This window comes from Hermetia illucens, chromosome 6 (assembly GCF_905115235.1).
Source record: "Hermetia illucens chromosome 6, iHerIll2.2.curated.20191125, whole genome shotgun sequence".
NCBI classification, from domain to species: Eukaryota; Metazoa; Arthropoda; class Insecta; order Diptera; family Stratiomyidae; genus Hermetia; species Hermetia illucens.
Window position 1 is genome coordinate 11,224,024 of NC_051854.1, and position 17,555 is coordinate 11,241,578.

The 17,555-nt window shown below is 42.5% G+C and overlaps 1 protein-coding gene across 7 annotated transcripts in view; it reads left to right on the forward strand.

Moving 5' to 3' along the window:
- Positions 1-17,555, forward strand: part of LOC119659198 (trithorax group protein osa) — a 403,506-nt gene that overhangs the window by 68,661 nt on the left and 317,290 nt on the right. The gene's annotated exons all lie outside the window — the stretch shown is intronic.

The following is a 17,555-nucleotide window of genomic DNA, read 5'->3' on the forward strand; positions in this document are numbered from 1 at the left end:
TCCACCGTTCACTTCATTCTATTTTCTTGTATTTATGTGTAGATCTACGAGTACATGTTTGTATATATCACGGGCATAGATGATGAACCATTCACTCGTGGTTCGTAAAAAAAAGGTGAACTCATTCGAGGATAAGTTTGGCTTGTTTTGGTTCGGAAACGGGCTCGAATGATGAGTGGGTGAAAGACTCTCTCCGTGGTTCATTGCTACCCTCCGCGAACACATGGTGCGTTTCGAGGAGTCGCGAGGAATTTTTCTAAACAAAGAGGGACAAGATGTTATCTCGTCTTATTAGAAGTAGGTTAAAATGTGTCTGCATTCTCCCTTTTTCAGGACAAGCACTTTCATCTCATCCTTTTCATAGCCCAGAGACTATTTGAAGGTTTGGTACGGTTTGCATTCGTTATGTTGTGAAACCTAATAAAGGAGAAGGAAGGGTTTGTTGTTTAAATGATAAAATCAGCTCACCTGCCATTTTCGCAGCTAATTAAGTTGTATCAAATTGAAAATCCCCAAAAATAAAACATGTCTCCCTGCGTTCTTCAACCCCTTCTCAATAATCAATAATCTCTTCACCCTTAAATCTGTGGAAAAACGAAAGTGAACTCCGCAATTACAGTCACTACAAACCCAGATCCTCACTAAAAAAAAATCAAAACAAGAAAGCAAAATATATTTTACGTACTCCGCAATTCCTATCTCATCCCCCACCCTCCTACCTAAACCTTATCACGGTATTGATGAATACCACGCTCAACATCTCGCCGCCACTTTTCATTCATAAATTGTTCAATACGCTGCCTTACCATCGAGCACTACCGAGTATAGTTACTATTTTGGCTAGCATTTCCCAGACTTATCCAAAGGGAGCTGAAAAAAAATCAGGGAAAAGCCTGATGAGGTGGTAAAACGACGGTAGAGCTAAACGCAACTTCATTCGACCGTTTTTTGGTGCTTCTTTACGACGCGCCGTGTACATTGTTGGGTATTAGGACTATCAACGGTTGAGTGATCCAAAGGATTCAATGTTTTGTATGGGAAGGGATGAAAATGTAAAACGGGACAGATTCGGAGTTATCCTTTCGGGGGTCGAGAGTGATTTGGTTTTTCGCGGTTAAGATTTTTTTCTTCGTGTACACACCGAGATTCAGGGAAACGTAAGTGGGAATAAAATATTCTCTTGAATTGTAGCTAATTTGATATGGAAAAATATAGACCGAGGGAATCAATGAGTTGCAGTCATGAATAATAAATCTTGGGAAGATGGAACGCTGAAGTCAGTATTATATCTTTAGATATATCATTTGAGATTTACCAGCACAATGCGAAGTAGCTTTCCATGTTTTCAATTGGATGCGCATCAGGGAGAAAGTTTTATTGACGCAATAAATTGAGCATGAAAGTTATTAGGTCACGAGTACGTAATGTGCCTGAAGTTGGCACACAAATCATAAAGCCGTAAATCATCCTAGAACATATGGTTGTTGATTTACTGATTAATATGATCCGTTTCATGTTAATCTTGAATCCTTATCCTATTTTTTTTTTAGAGAGACTACGCTTAACATGAAATCCTTAATTGTCAAGTGTCATTTTAAATTGAAATTATCCAGTGGCCGTGGTTGTTGCCATTCGCTGGAACTCTCTAGTTGAAAAGGCTTCCCTAGCCTATGTCGGAGACTAGAACCTTTTGAAGATCACCGAATGCCCTCACCGAATGTCCTCTATAAAGATGGCGAATGAAAACCATATTGAAAAATCACGGATCAATGCAACCTTCAGACTTCTCACTGGAGGAACTGAATGCCATCTATTATATCCCGACTTTTCGAAGGACTCTTCTTCAGTGAATCATCAGGTCTTGTTTCCTAAACGCCAATCTCCACTTAGGTCACCTCCTCATCTTCCTGGTCCTTCTTGTCGAGTCTCTCTCAATGGGTTCCGATTATATTTCTATTCCATCCTCTCGAATCTCGCCAGGATTCAATTTTGGTACACTTGACCGCAATTTCTTGCTAGTTCCATTTGCCTTTAAATAGAGTCTCATTCTTCGGAGTGGATTAAGTGACTATCTGATTTTTCTCGTACATGACTGAATTCCCGATGAGTCCAATGTTGCTTTACCCTCCCAAACAATTATTGCATATTGTTGCTATGTTCTTCAAATCATTGCTCCTGCCGTCTTCCCCGCGAAACTACCACAAAATGTAATATTGAGAGAGAACGTAGCGCTAGTTAACTGTCCTTTCGTCCATTCGTGTGTCCTCTTAACGGAAGTCTTGATAGCGTCGAAAGCTAACATTGCATGGCCCTAAAATCCTAAACCTGCCTTACTTTTTGCAAAACACTATCCCAGCTTGAAGGGCCTTCAGTTTAAATTTGTGCAGGCATTTGGTAACTCCATGTGCCGTGAAAAATTATGAGGGGGATTATTAGTCCTTCCGTGTACGTCTGCGTCCAAAGCTTGATTGTTAGAAGTGTCAATCTGTTGGTCCACCATTCCATTTACGATCATTCCTATCTCTCTTGTCATCTAGTTAACGATTTCTCCTTTCGACGTTCTTTAACTATCAATCACAGGAACTGCGCATCCCATTATAGGTGGGTATCATGTTATTGGTGAGAATGTCGATTCATATCACTTTAGTGATGGTATGTGGAATGTCAAACGTCACTTGTTCCAGAATCACGTAGGCAATGAATATCTTCAAGCAGCCAGGACACCAGTAGGGTCAGTGTTCTCCTTGGGCCCATTTTAAGCAACTAGTAGGTGTACCGATAGTCGTCAGCTCAAAACATCCCTAACATCAAGGTTAATTAGTGCACAAAACTTGTTGGACCTATCGATACGCCACCTGTTCGTCTGGCTTTGTAGACGCAAATTTTTCGATCTGACAACCTTTTAAATGCTCCAGCGAATACTCTAGCCTACTCCTTATAATATCCAGAAAACAAGGATGATGGCTCCTTGGGAAGTTTTTCAACTTTACTCTTTTATTGTCTCAAACCTGAAGAAAACATCACCTTAGTAAACGTGTAAATCGTATCTTGGGCCTATATCTACGCCTTTTAAATTCGAAGCCACGTTGAACCCTATCTTACTGCAAACTTTCGGCAACTCTTGATAACGACCTGTGCCAGCACCACGTCCCTAAATATCTAAAAGCATTTACCATCCTGTCCTTACTGATAGAATAACCCCTACATAATATTCAACAACAGATTCGAGCTTATAATCTGTGGAGGTAGTTTGACTCGTTTGACACCCCCACAATTCTGTGCCCGCCTCTGAACAGAGTTGATTGAACCTTTTCCTTTTGTTCGTTGAGCAGCTGGTTTTAGAAATTAAAAGGCGACGAAGACGGCTTATGGTTTCGTATCAGCGAAGCGGTTCGCAAGTGTTATGAGAACTTAGGACCTCTCAATCTCTGCACAAGAAAAAATTCTAGTTCCGGCTAAGCTTTGGTCTGAAATGTGGGCGGATCTACGTTCGCTATAATTCGCACCCATGTTGTGTTTTGTGTGTTATAAAAAGGAGGGTACAACACCTGCAAACCGCTTCGGTCGCGTTGTACCCAGGGCAAAGGTTAAGCAGCGTCTGATGACTGGCGTCTGCTCTGATGAGAAATTGTAAACCCTCTCTGTCGCATTTTTATTCGTTCCGACATCAATTGGATGCAGACTTCGCACTCCTAAATCCCTAAACAAACGAAAAATGCCTATCCCTTATCTTTCTTATTAGTTATGGCGCTTGTTTGGCTCGTTTGCGCACCAAGTTTTGACAGTTCTCCTTTTTCACAAATAGTTATCCCCAGAGGGGAGAATGTGTATGTTTTTGGCATTCACCAACCATATGTCGTGCGTTGCATTTCATTATTTGGGAAGCTGCCTCAGTGGGGTTAATTGGTTATGCTCTTTGGCTTGCTGCTAGTCTAGACAAAGCGTAATTCTCACATTCGCCTTATTTTTGGCGCTTGAAGGTCTCCCCTTAAATCCCCTTAACTTTTTAATATCGAAGGCGATTTTGATTGTAGCGATTTGTCAAAGTATACCGCGAGCTATGAGGTCTATCCCACGCTTACTAATTTGGACTTGCATTTTAGGTGCTTCGACTTTCTTCTATGTTTCTTCACATTTTTGGATATTCATGGATTTTTTGTCTATATTTGACGTTGGAAGAGATCTTAATATCGATAAGGTTCTGTTAAGTCAATTTAGCTCTCGCTCTTTAAGTTCCAGCAGCACCTCTTCCCAATTATTGGTGCTGCCACACAGATCTGCGATTTTATTACCCCCTCTTGCAAGTGGTGATGCCAATGCCTAATCACTGCAGTCGAGGGATATTCACGATCGGGAGCCTGCTTGCCAATTGCCAATCTTTTCGCGAATTGACAAACGCTGTAGGGATCTATTTCCAAATAGTTTTCGCATTTTGAACCTTTGAAGGAAATCATCAGGGAAAAATATAAGGCTGCAGAAGTTCAGGGTCTATTTTGGCGCAAGCTCCTGGCATAGTTCCTGATTTGTTTCAATGTGTTAACGAATTAAATTACCTATGATATACTTATAAGTCAATACCCGTTCGCTGTGTCGGGTTGGATTCATATTAGTCTGATTTCAAGGGATTGATAAATGCTCCTAATATCAGGAACGAGAATCAAAGGATAGATTAGGTTCTCCTATATCAAAATTGGGAGGCCCAGATCAAAATAAAAGATATTTCGTGCAGCAGATTAGGTGATAAGTTCGCACTGAAACTACTCTAATTCAACCGAAGATGGCTAAAGAGTGGATCGCCCCAAAGGCACTCAGCGAAAAACGGAGAGAAGCAGTGGTGGAAACTCGGGAAGTCGTTAGGGGGTTGAAGCGCATTTCAGGTAACCGGAAGCGATGATGCGTAGATGTGGTTGACGCGCTATACCCCACAAAGAAGTAAATGGCAACCATGTACTGAAATTAGGGATCATTGGTATTTATGTGGGAGCCTAACAAGAAGTTATTAGGGGAATTGCGCCGTTGGTGATGATATTGAAGTTGGCAATTTCTACATTATTTGTTTTAGATCTGTTTATTTTGGACTTACTGAAACCGGACTAAAGGACGATTGAATACTGTTACTTGAGCGAATATTTCCACATTAGCAGAATATTTCCTAAAGTAATGAGCATTTGAAGCCACCGCCACGGAGTGGTTGATAACAGGAAGGGCTTGGTTCAGTCGATCGTTTAAACATCAATTGTTTTCCTGAAAGTTGCACCAGATCTATAATTTGGCTTTCCGAAAACACCTCTGAGTCCGATCCCTTTTCCCCGACTATGTCTGTAATCCCAAAGGCCATTTGTTGACCTTTCTTCGGTATCGGTTCAATGTCTGTCCGTCACACGCACTTTTCTGATACGAAATTTGTTGGGAAGGTGGAAACTGTGAATGCTATCAAGGACGGTTTTCTCGCAATTTTTCCACGGTGGATGGAACCCCATATTGATCGTCATGATCACATTTCAGACGTGATCACGGCGTGTTACATCACTGGTCCAATGCAAAATCTTTATCTCACTTACCGTAAGGCGCGGCGCATTGTCTTTTATAGTCGGGCTGCACTCAAAGCCATGGAGGGCCACAGGGACGAAGCAAAATACCATTTTTGTCATTAATGCAACAGAATTGGTCGATATCGATATCCTGTATGAATTGGTGTCGCCTTTTTACAAGTCGATGCACCATTGTACTATCTGCGCGTGCCCAGTTTTTTGCAAAGATTTTTGTAATAGACTGCTTGGGTAACATCGGCGGTCCAGTGCGCTCCTCACTTTGTTTTGTCGGTTACTTGATTCATAAACCAACCATCAGATCCGATGTTAAGATGGGATAGTTTTATGGGGAACGACAATTTGCAGTCAGTGGCAATGACAGGACATAGTCGATTTGAATTTTTGGGTTCCCACCATAATATGCAGAGAGATGAGATAATCGTTTGATACACCATGTATTGATAAGTACAAGGTTGTAAATGTCCGTAAAATTGACATACCCCTGTCGTCCTTAATATGTTCTCCAAACGGCGTATCTTTTCCCCCCAGGACCGTTAAGATCGCCTGGATTGACGGTATAGTCACCGGCAAGCAGGTTACAGACCTTTGTGTCAAGCGGTTGTCAGAATGGCATCATGGAAACCTTCAGAAACGGCTGCCAAAATAGAGGAGTTTGTAGCCATTTTTACAGCGTTCGCATTGTTTGTCATTGCTTTGGTGCCGCATCGAGTTTCTTGTACGGCGGAAATATCAATGCGCCTTCTTTGAAGGGCTCTTGCGGGCTGCTCGACCTTTCCAATGAGAGGACAAATATGTAGAATTCGTCAATAAGTCTTACTCATTCCTCGATAGCACCGAGGCTAAGTGATGTGAACAGCCTAATATTTTTCAGAAGCTCTTTATTCAACACGATAATTTTTTAACGAAATTGAATGTGTTTTCTTGGTGGACCTGTTGCAGGATAGTGCATAGTACGCTACTTCAAATACTCCTTTACAGCGGCTATCCTGTGCTATATAAAAAACATGGCGGAGTTTGATTGTGAAGGACCGTACCGGTCAGCAAACCATGCTGAGGTACATACTCATCACCATTTGGGTTGCTTTCTCATTTCTGGCAATGGATTTTTTCCGCTTTCCAGGGATCAGGACCCGAGTGAATAATGTTAGTTCAGACATCGCTTAGTCAGTCTTCCGTTGCTACATGGCTCTTGACAATGTTATGATGTTATTTGATACCCCTACTTTTCAACGGGAGCTTCTATACTTATTTATTTATTTAATTAACGGACAACAAACACAAAGAATTCCAATTAATTATTGTCCTCAGGAGGAGGAGGAGAAAGCAAAAAACTTATCCTACGTTTAAAACTACTTAACGTAGGGAAGTTAAAAGGACCAAGCTGATTTGCATTATAATTTCGGCAAAGCCTGGGAATCGGGGAATGAAAATAGACTTCGAGCTCCGCGAAGGGCACGTTGAAAATATCTGCGTTACGTGTGTTATAAGATGCAGGACGGCAGGTGATCTCGTCGGCGGCGGAAAGTTTAAAGATGCATAGATCCAGATAGGATCTACGCTGTTGTAGGAAGGGACGGTTTAGAAAGCGGAGGCGGGAGGGGTAATCCACACGAGGGAAGCTTTTCTTAAAGAAGAGGGAACGGGTGAATTTACGTTGCATATTTTCAAGGGCAAGACAATCACAGTTACGGGAGGGTGACCAGATCACGGAACAATACTCGAGGGTATTCCTTACGAGGGAATTGAAGAGAGCTAAGGAGGGTTGGATGGAGTCAAAATCAGAGGAGGAGCGAAGAATAAAGCCTGACAATTTTGCTGCTCGATTGATGACATCGAGGCAATGGGTGTCAAAGCGGAGCTTATTGTCGAAAGTGACTCCGAGGTCTTGAGTGGAATTTAAGCAGGATAAGGAATGTCCGTCAAGCGAGTAGGAGAAAGAAGTGGGTGAGGATTTTAGGGAGTAGCACATAGAGTGACACTTTCTGACGTTTAGCGCTAAACCATTAGTCGAGCACCAACGAACCAGAGTGTCCAGGTTATTCTGAAGGGAAACACAGTCCATAGGCGACGATATAGCGGAAAACAGCTTAAGGTCGTCTGCATAGAGCAAACAGGGACAAGTAAGGAGGGGAGGAAGGTCGTTAATAAAAAATAACAATAGCAAAGGACCCAGAATATAGACCCCTTTGGGACGCCAAAAGAGGGGGAGAAGGAGCGGCAAGTACAGCCGTCAAAAGAGACGCGGTAGGATCGGTTGGAAAGGTAAGAGGCAAGCCATAAAACAAGTGGTTTGGGAACGTTTAGGGACGAGAGTTTGGATAGAAGTATCTTGTGATTTACAGTGTCGAAGGCTTTCGCGAAGTCAGTGTAAATGGTATGCACTTCTTGCCGTGAATTTAGATATTTGGCGACAAAGTTGGTAAAGTCAAGCAGGTTGGAGGCAGTGGACCTACGTTTAACGAAGCCGTGTTGTTCTTTCACTTTGTATTGGCCAAAGTGGGCGGATAACCAGTCGCTGACATATCTTTCCAAGATTTTGCAACAGGAGGAGAGGAGGGAAATGGGACGGTAATTCTCGGCAAGCGAACGATCGCCACTTTTGTGAATGGGATAATGAGAGCCTCTTTCCACAAGGTGGGAAAATGATTCTCTTTTGTTGAAAATAAGGATAGGGGAAGGGAGATGGACTTACCAGTTTTGAGCAAAAAGAGGTTTGGAAGACCATCGTAGTCAGGTTCGACCTTGGCATCAAGTTCGCCAATGAGGTATTCGACAAGGATAGGGTTAAGAAGGGGAATGGTAGGCGATGCGGGGCAGGCTACATCTACTATCGGGAGGGATTCGGAGGAAGGGGGAGGAACATAGACTGTCGAAAAGCAGCGGCAGAGTAAATCACAAGATAGTTGGGGGAAGTTAGCTGAGAAGCCAGAGGATGCTACCATTATATGATGACTTCTCGCTTCATTGCGTTAACGAAAGGGTGTTTACTATCTCGGTTGCTAATCTATTACAAATTCTAGTGATCTCGTGTTTTTATTTTACAATATTTCATCAACTGACATTTGTGACAGTTCTTATCTGTTCCGCTACTGATTTCGTCTTTATAATAAAAATTTTCAGAACATCAATGAATCTCTTTATTCCATATTATGTGGTTATTTTGGCGGTTGTGGTGTCGCCATCTCATAGGTTGGTGACCAAGATAACCTGAAGGTTTTTCGAAACTGCCATGCAAGAACACCCCGGTCCACCGTTTCTGAGGATATAAGATGGCTTAAAGCCAATTATAATACGGGCTGCACCGAATTTCTCAAAAAATTACTACCGAACCCATTGGAGGAAATGCAGCGCTTGATTTTATTATTTTTTAACATATATTTGGGCCAGGACTGTGCGGTTCATTGTTTCTGGAGGGGTCTGATCTATTCTCCCCTTGGCGGAAATATTTTGAGTCTTTCTTTTTTTCTGACTTTGGCAAACAGTATGAAGATACTTCGATTTATCTCCATTTTATTTTCGAATTCGCTTGGTTTCCAAACTAATAAATATCTTTTCTTTCTTTCCAGGTAAGTGTGACTTTTGATTAATGAGGGAGATTCAGATAGCGCTTAGTAAGTTACCTAAATGTCCTGTATATTAGCAAATGGTAACTGATGCAGTCCCTATATATGGTAAGCGTTTTCACTATCCGTGTATGGTTTTGTATCTGGTAATAGGCAGACCTATCTATTATAAATATGGCGGAAAGCGTTATTGAACGGGGTCGATTGATAAAATCCGTGATTCGTTGCAAAGAGTCACCGTTTTGGTTAATGAAAGTGAATTCCCTGAGTCTGTGCCGTATAATCAGACAAGGAATAATGAGCATCTAACCTGTATGATTAGACGGAAGAAATTATCTTTATGTTAAGATCTTCTTTATTTAGATTTAAATGAAAGTTAGGGAGACTCGCTTCCAAAAAACATTGAAGGAAGTTTCGTGTAATGAGATCAACTGCATAAATAAGGAAACCGACATCAGTTCTTAGTCCATCGTGTTGAGGGTCATCCGCTTAGAAAAGTCTGCACTAAACAATTCAACAATTTTCAGCTTAATCGCCTCCAACTCTCCTGAAAGAGTGCTAAGAATTCTCGAGCAAAAAACAAACTCCTGAGTTAATGAAACACATTTCCCTAACAAAGGAAGAACATTTTCCCAGCAATAAAATCCTGTGCATTTTTAATAATCATGTCATATAATTTGATTCAGCTCATATTAACCTTGTCTTCCTCACGTCCTTCTCGCCGTACATTTGCCGGTATCATCCATCCATTGCTCCTCGGCGCTCCATTTCATACGTATAAAACGTCGAGCGACTTAATTCTCCTTTAATTGACAAATGGAAACTTGATTCGAGAATAAAAAAAAAGAAGCGAACTATAGACAGTAAAATACCGTCATACTAGGTACGGCAAGGGCCAGATAAAGATGGACGAAAAAACGACACAGTGCGAGAGAGCGGAACGAATGCTGAACGCGGGAGGAAGCGAATCGGGTTGAAACAAAAAAGTCAAAGGAACGCAGCCAACAACGAACGGCAACAACAAATACGCGCGGACTGTGTAATAAAATAATAATAGAATGAAAAATATAACGAGAAAGAACGAAATATCAGGAAAAACAACATGGTGCTGCCTACCTAGCAGGCAGGCATGCCATGCTATACACATACACCTTTCCACCCTCTCGCTTAAAAGCCTAGAACTAAGTTCGTTCGAATAATGTAGTCCTGGCGATAGGGCGGGCAACAGGAGAGCGAGAGGCGAGAGTATTTTACAAGTGCCTGCATACACTTCTCCTGTCCATATTCCGCAACCGTCCCCATGTATCCTTGCTACCATACTCCCAACATACAATTCCCCATAAACTGTTTTTACATCCACGTTTTCTGTACCACCCCACCCCCAACTGCCAAGCATGCCAGCTATATAATGTGGAAGGCGCTCTATGCCACCTCTCCCATTGCACTCGATTTACCCTTGATGAATTCAATGAGACTCATGCGATGTATACCGGCAACGAGAGCGGTAGTTCGCCCGCCACCCCCGAGGCTGGGTGGTGGGTTGTATGTAGCAATCCGAGGAGCGGTTAAATCGATTTTCCACGTTTTCATTTAATATACAGAATGGCGAGTAGAACGTTGCCTCACTCAGAGCTCCTCTCTCGGCATGACACGTTGCTGGAAAGTGACGAGGGTGAACGTGCCGATGTAGTGGTACAAAAGTGGTTGGCTCAGTGTATACTGACGCTGGAACGGGAGGATATATCCAACATGTCAAAGTGGAAATGACTTCCCTTCGAAGTTGTTCGCCTCAGTATGAGCATGAAGCTCTGCACTGGCGTCACTGATGGTTACATTTGCGGAACGGGCGCGGGGGATGATGATGATGATGATTTTAACCTCCATGATATATCCTGAAGTGCTGGCTGTATGTATGCCTATGTATGCGTGGGTGAATGTATCCGCTCCGAACAGTATTCTACGGAGGATATAAATGCTTTGCGCGATCTAGAATAATATAAAATGAGGGAAAAACAGTCGAGCGCAGAGAGAAAACCAATGGAACGAACAAACAAGGATGAAAAAACACGGTTGCTATATAGACCCTGGAAACGTTCAGGACAAAAATATTGTTCAGACCATCAAAAAATCAGCGATAACGGGGGACGTGCGGAGGCGAGGGTTGGTAACGAAAAGCAGAGCTGAAATCCCTCGGTTCAACCACGTACAGTAACTTTGCTACTGGCTGATATATTTAGAGTTCCCGTTCTCTGGCGCTCTGTATCTCTGTGCCGACATTTTCTTCGTCGTAGTTCCTTTTTTCTGGCCATGTTGATCCTTCGTTTCTACGTTAGCCAGCAAAGCGAGAAGCTTTCTAGGACAACCTCTTCCGTCCGACCTGCCCTTAAGTCAGTTGACTGTAATATAAAATAATTTTCGGACATTAAGAATTTTCGTTAGGACGAAGCAAAACAAAAATAAAGAGAAAGGAATCGTATCAAATTGTGTGTTGCTGCGTTCATCGTATCCTTCGTCCTTTCTTTTAGTTTGGGTATCTTGAAGGGAATACTGCGGAACAATGAAGGATCTGACATGAACAGCATAGGGAGCGGGTAAAAGTAGATGCGAAATTGAAGGAAGGATAGGTTAGATATATTGAGAGTTCTTACTGAAAGGATGAAAGATATTACTTGGGTATGTTGCAGGATAGGATGGAGCCTGAGGAGGATGGTAGAAGATAGTCGGAAGGGTGATAAAGCATCGGTAATTGTGGACAATATTCAGAGGATAGATTGGAAGCATAGGTTTTCGGGGTATCTTATTTTGTAGAATATCCGGTAAATGGTTTTGTTATCGGCATTAATTGGAATATGTTGGTCATCTGCTCGTTGGTAATCTGTTGAGATGGCATCACAAGGGGAGCGTTACTCAAAGATGGTTTCTGATGATGATAACAGGTGGAAGTGAAGTCTCGTAAATTTTAAGCCTAGTCATCAGTAGGGAATCGTAGTTTCCTTGACCCACTTGCTGAGAGGGAGGCATCGCAAGTGTTGATAGATGTCAAACTTTGTCTTTGATTAACGGCCTGAAAGTGGCATTCATATCAACCCTTTGAACTCTGCTGATACTCCAAGTGTGAAGTTAACACAACGAACAATCAAACCATCTTAGGAATCCTAAACAGACCTAATAAATTCCATCTGATTTACTCAGCCACCTCTAATCAGTTTATGATTTAACCATCCGCTCCCTGATCCTAAATAATTGAGCAGAATTTACAATCCATGGGCAGCTGCGAGAACTATCCTAAATCGCTCGTACACAACGCTTTACTTCTGCAGAAGATGCCGACATCAAACGACGTGATAGTGCATAATCGTACGTAATGATGGTACCCGATGGATATGCGAGTTGTGCATTGTGACTAGAAAGGGTGAATAGTCTGCACTACACCTCAGTTCCACGACTCCTAGCCGCTACCCTTCTGAAAGTCATAGAGCATCGTATCCTGTAACGTGCTCCACATGCCTTTCCATGTTGTCTCCATCATCCGGCCGGAATACAGAGTACATCGAGACGGGATATAAACACTTGCGTAACTCTGCATTGAAAACGGGACGATCCATCGACAGTGATATGTTGCATGCATCAATCCATCCACCTCGAAAATGTTGCATGAAAGGTTTATGACAGACCGAAACTCACATTCAGCCCTACTCCGGACGGTCCTGGTAACGCGCGCTTCATACATATCCACAGAGCATATCCAAAAGGGACGATCAACCCTCGTTCATAAAGTGAGTGTGTAACACATCAGAAATATTCAAAAAGGGTTTTTTTTCGGCTGATGTCCTCCTGTTACATTTTGATTTCTATTTCGACAACGACAAAAAGGAAATATTATACGAGGGGGAAAACCAAGGAAAAATATCAAATTGGTCGAGATATGAAACTGTGGGACCATCGTCAAATGAAAAGTTTCGAAAATTGTCCGAAATACACGCGACGAAAGAGATAATTTGGATAGTTGTTTCCTCTGGAACTTTTTCAGGATAGAAAACGATGGGTTGATAGCGGACGGCTAGGGGATGGAGGGAGAATGTTCAGGATGAGGTTTTATATGTAATTTCGGAGAGATTTTATGGAAGGGTGAATTGGAGTATTGAAACAAATTTCAACATGAAATGTGGTCATTTTGAAAGTTTGATTGATGTTAGATTAGATGTTGTGTGCAGTCATGATGATGGAAATTTGTTGGACATAATCAGTTTTGGAAAAGCTTTTAATTTTATTAGTGGATTGTTTGAAGTTGAGTTGCTCCTTTAAATGACCAGCAAGTGGTTCTTTTCGGAGCGAAGTAGTTTAGTAGACTTGACTCTTTCTAAATTAATTATCACTGATGAATATTCTGTGGTTTCTCTGAATTAACTTTCTGTTACGGCAGAGTTTGTTTACTTGACGATTCTGTATTCTGCCAGGGACTAAGAGCTAATCGTTTATCTACTTCTTGCCTCTTAATTTTCTGGTTGATAGGCAGTTTTACTGATTAAAAATCAGGGGAGAGGAAGCACTTGCACTTTAATCATCTATTATCCTATTCTTTGTAGACATTTACAAAGATCCATGAACGTTGCCGGGAATCCCGGGCACGAGGCCGAGGTGGCAAAGCTGATGCTTCACATATCTCCACTAGCGTATCGCACTAGCTGTGCCTCCGCTCCCAGAGCCCTGTTTCTGTCTCAATAAAGACTATGGGCGGAAGCTTTTTTGGATAAACCTGATAAATCCAGAGGCGGCTCTTCTTGGTACTATCAGCTTCTTGCTTCGTGTACCTTCATTCGTATAGAGTGCCTCAGTTACTAGACGATCTAAGGGGATCATTCCCAAAAAACGCACAATGTTTCTACGAACGTTATATGCTGCTGCAGGCACTCACCTCTAGCTGGGAAGTTGACCCATGTTCCCTGCCAAGTACATAGATGCTGCAAATATCAGGATGGATAAGAACTATCTCCACTTTTCTTTTGCCAGGCCGTGCATGACCATGATCTGGATTATTTCCCTTGTATATAATTGTACGTTTTGTGGGGGCTTTGCAATCATAACAGTAACGAAGTCGTCTATAAAACATATTTCCGATCACAAAGATCGCGCGTTCCATAATATGCCATGCTTCCCAAAGAGATCTCAACTCTGAGCTTCAAAGAATTCCTGCCACGGCTCCTCCTAGTTGAAGACATGTCTCCGAAAATCAGTTTTCAATTACTTAGGCTAATTAAGTAGAAAAATCCAACTGCGCCAGAATAGTTCTAATCCATTAAAAAACACAGAATTTTTAGCACTTTTTACGATACGCGATACTATTGTCCAGTACCTGCTGTCCAACTATCGCTTTCCGAATTTCTTCCACTATCATTGTTAAGGCTTTGACTTTAATGCGGCCTCGCCAAAATCGATATAGACTTTTTAATAGATCACCCGCTGGTTTGATCAGTGAGCGCAACTTCTGTGGCTACAGAGATTTCCTGAGAGTCGCAACCGCCAACAAAATCCACGAAGTCCACGCGCAACCCATGGTGAGATGCCGGATGACACAACAAACCAGGTGGCTCAGCCTGAGTATACGACACCAACATTAACATTCAGTGTTTCTAAATTGGGATAGAGACAGTCGGTGTTCGGGAAATGGGACCAGATCCACCTCCCGAAAAAGGTGATCAGGTAGCAGGTCATGAAGACACTCTACATGAGCTGGATTGTGCTGGTTCCACCGAAGGTTTGCAGAAAAGGTCAAGAAACATACCAATCCCTGTACTTTTTCAAAAAACTTGCCAGAAGCTCTCCCTATGGCTACCTGAAAGGTAGCATTAGATATTGAAAATTTACAACCTCTTGACCCGGCGCCACTATCTTGTCACCACAGGCGATGAAATCTCAGTTCTTCCCGCATCCCGGAATCATAGATTCGACGAGCGTTTTCTTGGGGCTACGTGATATCAGTACTCTCCTCTTACGCATAGATTTCCTGTGCTACTATGGATTACTAATAAATCTACATAACAGATTCCTTTTTGACCGTAAGACCTCCCTTAAGAAGAATCTCAATCTACACGCCCACGTATTCGCGCACTTCCAAAAAAATAGGCAACATCATTATCGGGCGTAGTCCCTCTGAATCCATTAAACATAAAGTTCAGCACCACATCAACATTATTGTCTTCATTATTTTTTGTAAAGTGTGGGCATTAACACGAAACTTCTTATGCAGGGTATTTGGAGACCTTCAGACTGCTGTTGGTCTTCGTCAGTTCACATAGTCCCTAAACCCAATGGCGAATGGAGACCTTGTGACAATTACAGACGTCTAAATGTCCAGACGATTGCAGACCAATACCTCATGTCAGTCATGCATGACTTTGCGCACTCTACCACAGGCAGCCTCTCTAGCTCCCGAAGATATTCCGAGTATGACAATGTATGCATCTTTCGGACTCTTCGAATCCACTAAGACGACTTTTGAACGGTTCAATGCGACCCAAACCTCCTCCTCTACTTTATTTTGTTTATGTGGATAGTGATCTGGCCGCATCCTATTCTGAGTCTGGGCATTAAGAGCATTTCAAGTGCATTTTTCAAGGTTTCCTTGAGGCCGGTCAAGTGCTCGAATATTGAGAAATGCAAATACTTACAATCAAAGGTGAGGTTTCTCCAACTAATTACCCCTGAATGCATTCCACTGGACCGTCGTTTCTTGCTCAAGGCCGTCCACTAGTAATCGATCCCCAACTTACCTGCGTGAACCAAATTCTTGACTGACTGCATGGTCCCTAGAGGCTATTTAGCGTTCGAAACCACCAAGCAACAGGGGGTTTGAAACTGCACTTCCGGCATTTCCTCGGCAAGATTCATCCCTAACCATATTCGTCTTGCTTGCCATTGGTGCTGCCCTTCACCGAAAGCTGGGTCAAATCTGTTAGCTATTAAAACCCTCCTCAAAGAAGCCAGAGGACCTACGATCGTGAGTCATAGTCGTGTATCTACATAGCAATAAATTACTTCTGGCATTCCCTTAAAGGCAGGCCGTTTAGAGTGTTCCACAAAGCGTATCCGCGTCAACTTCAGCACAAGGGCTTTATCAAATAGCGCACTCTCGAACATTCCATACGTGTCTAGAAAAGATAACTTAGTTGTTGATGCTTTGTTACGTGTTGCAGAGGTCGAAATCTCCGCCAACGTTGACTTTCCGGCAATCGCGGAAACGCAGAAGGGCGACTCAGATCTTCGGGACCTCCAAATTCACATTTAGGAAGTTTCTTCTTTTCGGCTCAACGTTCAATATATACTGTCACACCTCAGACAAGAAGCCAAGGCCATATATTCCGGCCGATTTCTGCAAGGAAGTATTTCATATCCTTCACGATCTAGCGTACCAAGGGTAGTCTCCGCAAGGTATTTCTGGCCGCTATAAACAAAGACATTAATTTTTGGACCGGATAGTGCAACGCATGGCAGAAGCGCAATACTACGAAACATGTGATCAAAGAATTAGGGCTTGTTCCATCGGTGCACCAAGCGCTTCCACACAATGCACGTCGACTTAATTGGTCCTTTGTGAGACTTGGACGGTTTCAGGTCTCTTAATCATAGATAGGTTTACGCGATAGCTTGGGGCGATACCTCTGAAAGACATTTCTACACAATCTTGTGCTGAAGTCCTCTATTGAACGTGGATTCCACACGAAAAGCGTGGTTGACGTTGAATTAAGTGCATTTGTCAAGCAAATTGCTCCGCCAGAGAATACTCTGGGTGATTCTTGGGCCCATAGCAAGACCAAATTCTCCGGTATCCACGGGGCGTGCTAAATTTATCCCATCATTCATAATTTGAAAGTACGAGTAAACCTTCTCAGTAATTACTACTGACTTAATACGATCCAGTATAGGTCACTTGTAGTGGTCTCCTTGACATCCTTGCGCAAAACTTCTTGTTAACATCAGCTTTTATAGGCCTTACTAGTTGGTCTTCCGAATAACCTGCTTAAGGCCGTTTCCAAGATTCCGGGGTTACTTCTCTAACTCTTTGTGACCTGAACCAAGGTGTTCCCACATGAATGTACGACGAACTCAACCCCGCAATTTTCTGGTTCCACCAAAAATTTGCCTACTTCCTGGGAAGAAATATTATATACCTCGCTCACTGGTTTGATTGGTTCTCTCGCATTTCTTGGTTCTCGGTGGAGACGCGTAACCCTGTTGATGTATGTGTGATACCAGGAATAAGGCACTGTGATAAATTTTATACAGATGATACCAAACCACTTGGTAATAATGATCCACTATTAGGCATCTTGCAATTTTGGCTCGTTGGAAAAAGGGGCGACCTCCTGCGATCTTCATTAACTGGTGGTCATTCGAGCCGCTGTCAATCGGGAAAAGTCTTTGGAAGATTTTGGCTAACCTT